This window comes from Grampus griseus, assembly GCF_964374135.1.
Source record: "Grampus griseus genome assembly, chromosome: 15".
Taxonomy (NCBI): Eukaryota; Metazoa; Chordata; class Mammalia; order Artiodactyla; family Delphinidae; genus Grampus; species Grampus griseus.
The window spans coordinates 76358653-76364652 of NC_139009.1; positions in this window are offsets into that span (position 1 = coordinate 76358653).

Genomic DNA, 6000 nt, shown 5'->3' on the forward strand with positions numbered 1-6000 from the left:
TCAGGTACAGAAGTAAAATTTAATAGTTAATAGAAGATTACAGTAACACAATACATAAATGTCCAATTGGTTAATCCATTAATGAGTAAAAGATTTGAGTTACTATACACCGAAGGTGTTGTTGTACATGGCAGTGGGAACATGGGTAGTGGAAAATGTAAAGTTATAAATGATAACTATGGCTGACTTGGTACAATGGGAGAAATAAGAGCTCTTATCTATATCTATATTTATGTGTCTATCTGTCTATTATCGATCATGATTTCTCACCTTCTGCTGAGAGGCAGAGGTAAGAGGAAGGATACATGCAGATTATGGGTATTTCATGTTGGATTAAATAGTCAGGAGTGCTTGCGAGGGGAGCACCTGCCCTTGTCCTGTCTCTGAGTGAATTATGTCTCCCTCTGCTGGTGATCTAGAGTTGAGACACGTTAAGATTTTTTCTACAACCTTTATTTATATGCAATAAACTGCACATGTTTAGCATAGACAATTTGGTGAGTTTGGATATATGCATACACTCATGAAATCTTTACCACAATCAAAGTTTTAGACATATCGTTCTCCTTCAAAATTTTCATCACATCCCGTTGGGTATTTTGTTGTTGTTAGGATTTTATATTTTATTTTATTTTATTTTATTTTATTTATTTATTTTTGCGGTACGCGGACCTCTCACTGTTGTGGCCTCTCCCGTTGCGGAGCACAGGCTCCGGACGCGCAGGCTCAGCGGCCATGGCTCACGGGCCCAGCCGCTCCGAGGCATGTGAGATCTTCCCGGACCGGGACACGAACCCATGTCCCCTGCATCGGCAGGCGGACTCTCAACAACTGCGCCACCAGGGAAGCCCTATTTTATTTTATTTATTCATTTTTAATGATAATACTGAAATCTCCCCTCCTAACAATTCAGTTCATTATATGGTCCTGTCACTTTAGGCACTGAGCTGTACAGCAGATCACTGGACCTTATTCATCTCAAAGCTGAGACTTTATACTCATTATTTTGAAAAGGTTTGTCCATGCTTGATCACATGCAGAGCTGAGCAGGAGAATAAAAACACACAAACGAATACAGTCTTCTGGTATAGTTTGTGTTTATCTAGAGTAAAAGCAGTTCACATCCTCAGTTCTCCCCCAGGACAGTGTTAATTCTCTTGTTCTCTGTCACAGTGAAGGCTGAAGAAACTTTGATTGTCTGGACATTCCACAGCGTGTCGTATAATGCAGGACTGGATTGATGGCATCACGTTCATTAGATTCGACGGGCAAGAAATTGCCAGGACTGTAAATGACTGGTGAAAATATACGTGCTCCAGACAATATGATGTAAATCCTACCAAAATTCATGGGCTGCCAATCAGTGGGTATGGCAGGGGTCCAGATGCCTGAAGCATCTCAGACTGGCACATGTTATCCAGGGTAAAGAACAAGAAATTGAACCTTGTCCTCCTACACTGATGGTGAGGCAGAGTGTTTGTGGGCTCGGTGGAATGTTGACACAATACATTCCACACTTGGGTACAAGACACCACCCATTTGTGGCTCACACAGAAAGCTGCCAGGTCTGAGTTGGCGCAGGGAGGAGAGGTCTGTGCATCAGGTTCAGGTCATGATATATAAGTGGCTGTGTCACTTGGGCCATACGATCCAGTACATATGTTGTTGCATGATACATCTGTGATAGATAAGGATATTGTGTGTACACTCTATAAACTGTAATAGAGCTCACAACCCAGATTTCTAGGGTTCTAGGGCAAGACGATGCCACCCTCAGGAAATTAAAAAAAACAACTATACAATGTTAAAAAATCAGCTCTCAGAATGTCAGGGATGCTTGCTAGACATGGCCTTGGAAGTGAAGTAGCTTCGTGATTGAGTTTCCCATTATAATCTGGTAATTTTCTTTTTTCTTTTTTTGCGGTACGTGAGCCTCTCACTGTTGTGGCCTCTCCCCTTGCGGAGCACAGGCTCGGGACACACAGGCTCAGTGGCCATGGCTCACGGGCCCAGCCGCTCCGCGGCATGTGGGATCTTCCGGGACCGCGGCACGAACCCGTGTCCCCTGCATCGGCAGGCGGACTCTCAACCACTGCGCCACCAGGGAAGCCCTCACCACCATTTTTAATCCCGCCACATAGAAGCCAAAGAGCAACTGTGTGTGTGTCAACTAGATTCTCTTCGTGTTTCCATTCCTGCAGTCTTCCCGCACTTTAAAATTCTTAACTTTTGTGGAAAAAAATCCCCTCATATCATTCTGTATTCTTCCAGTGTTCTACAGGGTAAATTCTATGCCCTACAGTTTATTTATTTTTTAATCCCTACTTTTGGAATTTTCATATCTCACATTTTCTTTCTGTGAAAGGTAATTGAGACAAATCAGATATGTTTAGCATTAGGATATTGTAGGGACTATGGACTTACAATTGACTATTTAGACACTCATAACCCCAAAGTCTTACTGATGTTCTCAGCTAACTCCCCCTGGGGACAGCTGTGTAGACTGCTGTCTAGAACATGGTAAACAGGTAGGAAGATATGTAGTAAAAGGGAGAATCAGAAAGTGGGGAAAGTGGGGAAAAATATTCTTGAATATTATGACATGTTATCTTAAAAAATATATCAAAAACTGCTAAACCCATTATGTTGCTATAAATCTGCCTCAGTTGTCCACCTGTTACACTGACTACATTTATTTGACACCTACCTGTACCTGAGGGAGGGAGAAGTCGGATGCGCTTTCACTCACCTCTCCTTCCTCAGGTCTGTTTGCTCAGAGGGCACTTAGACCCTTCCATTCTCCTGCTGGTTCTGTCAGGCAGGGCTCTGCAGCTGATGGGGCCTTAACCTGTGATGTCTGAGGAGTAGAGGAGGCTTTCATGGTCCAGAGGCCTCAGCTTCAAACTACTCCCCTGATTCTCTAACATCTTCCTCTTACACTGACTCAGAGAATCTGCCTGCCTGCTCCCCAGACAGTCAACATATGTGGGCAGCTGGGCCACTCGGAGAGGGGTGTTTGTGTTCAGGGCTGTACCACTGTGGGCGGATCTTCCATGCCTTGCTGGCAGTAATAAACTCCAGCGTCCTCAGCCTCCACCCTGCTGATTTTTAGTGTGAAATCTGTCCCTGACCCACTGCCAGTGAACCTGTCTGGGACCCCAGAGGCCCGGTTGGAAGCTCCATAGATCAGAAGCTGTGGAGACTGGCCTGGTTTCTGCAGGTACCAATTCAAGTAAGTGTCTCCGTCACTATCTTGGAGGCTCTGACTGGATCTGCAGGAGATGGAGGCCGGGTCTCCAGGGATGACAGACAGGGAGAGTGGAGTCTGGGTCAGCACAATATCCCCACTGGATCCTAAAATAATGAAAGAAAACAACAAAGTTCTGGACAAAATTTATGAAACAGTTTCAGAATTTGTCTTCTGTTATTGACGTCAGGCTAATTTTTTTTTTCTTTTTGATTCCGAAGAATACCCAAAATACCCAATTTCAAAAAGAACCCAAGATTTACAATGCAAAGAGGTCTCTAGACGTCATGTACACTTGACCACTCTTTCTATGCCACCATCTTCACCAGAGGACAGACACTGCTTGTTCCTTCCAGATTCATCCTCATTCTCATATCACTAAACATCACATGTCTTTTGCAGAGGGTATGGTATGCATCTAACATGTGGACAAAGACACATGAAAAGCAGTGGTGGTGCTCCCAGAGCTCACCCTCCCACCCTCCTTCTCATCTCCCCTCCATCCTTACCTGGGACCCAGAGCATGAGGAGGCCCAAGAGCTGAGCAGGGAACCCCATTTTCAGAAGCTGGGATTGATGAGTCCTGATAAGTCAGAGCAAGACTGGAGCTGAGCTTTTATTTCACACTTGCAGGGGAAGGTCCTCCCTCGGGAACAACATGCAAATCCCCTGGTGGGGGAGGGGGGACAGCTGTGTGGAAAGAGCCAGGGGGAGGGAGGGAGGGGCCCAACTTTGAGCAAAGTGAAATAAAGGCCTTCTGTGTTTGGAATAAAATGAACATCTAAAATCCATACTTCTTGGAATAGTGGGAAGAAGAATTCCACTGTGAAAGTCCGGATTGATTGCAAGAACCCAGTGTACGTGGCCTGCGGCTCTAAGAAAGCATACGAGACCCTGAAGTGAAGACATGTGTGTCCAGGGTCAATATCCGGGAGGGGAACAGTCATTTTGCTCTGATTCTTCCAGGCTGATCTAGATAAGAGAACAGCTCCTTCCCCACTAGTACTGACCATCAGAACTTTCTCCAAATAACTGCACAGAGTTAAGCTGTTTCAAGAGCTGTCAGGTAACTGCAGTTCCCAGGTTACCTGTTTAAGAATGTTAGAAACAGATGTTAGAACTGGTCTTTTCCTGAGACCTCATGAATTATATTTCAAAGACCACTTAAATCACAAGAACTTGACAGTAAAATGAAATACCTGAAAACCAGTTGTTTTACTCTGGTGAATAATCTATCATAGTTCTATGTCTCTGTCTCTCTCTCTCTCTCTGTCTCTTTCTGTCTCTGTCCCTCTCTCTCTCTGTCTCTCTGTCTCTCTCTCTCTCTATATATATATATGTTTTGTACACACACACACACACACACATATACACATATATATGTCAGATTAATCAAAGGAAAAAATTCACTTGGGATGATGGAACATAATGAAAAAACAACGATTTTATATTATTTTTTCTGAGTGGTGCTTAGAAAAACTCATCTCCTGTTGACTCTTTCTCACCTGGTAGAACCAGGTCCTGCAGGGTTTCCTGGGTCTTGTCAGCTCTGTGTGAGGACCTAAGGTTCTCACTGGCCAATATGTTGGAAGCCACAGCCATGAGTCTACATTTCAAAAGGAGATGCCCTTTCTGAGAAAAGCAATGACTGGATCCTTTATTTTTTTTAATTTATTTTTTTCCCCTTTTTTGCAGTATGCGGGACTCTCACTGTTGTGGCCTCTCCCATTGTAGAGCACAGGCGCCAGACGCGCAGGCTCAGCGGCCATGGCTCACGGGCCCAGCCGCTCCGCGGCATGTGGGATCTTCCCGGACCGGGGCACAAACCCGTGTCCCCTGCATCGGCAGGCGGACTCTCAACCACTGCGCCACCAGGGAAGCCCTGGATCCTTTATTTTAACGTCTCAGTGTAGCCTATGTCTATCATTGACACATTCCTGGGCTTTTATTTAAGAATGGTCATTATGGAACACAGTTCCAGACCACCACTGCTCAGGGCATCAGTCTGTCACACCAGCTTTCATTAAATAGGAAAACAACACGACTATTCTCATGTGCCAGCCTGGTGCAGGTCATGTTGAATTGAACAGCTCCTGAAACATAGTGCCAATGTCAAATTGCTTTTGTCTTGAAAATAAAACCTTGGAGAAGTTGAAAAAGTTGACTTTGCCATCTTATTAAAGTTTGGATAAGTTAAATCCAAAGTCAGACTTAATTGACCAAGACAAATTAACTAATACGATACTATGTAAGATTCCACAAGAACATCTGGTCTGAATATTCTCTGGGAAATATTCAAGAATAAAATCTTGAAACAATGCTGAAAAAATAACCGAGCAAAAATTATGTTCATCTTTAAACTCTGAACCCTATGGCAATAATCTCATTAACGGAGATAAGCCATGGTGTAGAGGTACAAGTAGAATTACACATGTTCCATATTTCACTGTTCAAAATATTATTTACTCTTTCATTTTATCTATTTCTTAAAGTTTTTGCTTTCCTTGACCTGTTTTTTTTTTTTTAATGATAGTAGCAAAAAGATTCTGGGTTTTACTCCTGGCTAATGAAGGTACCAAGACAAATAGGTGTTTCTACTAGGTAGCAGCCTCCTATCCTGAAATTCCAGCCCTCTAATCAACCATGTAGTGAAAGAAGTCAAAAGATAAGCACCTGAAAGAAATACAAACAAATATGAAGCAAAACGGAGAAATTGTTATAAATATTAAAGCTACTTTTATAGGAATCTTTTA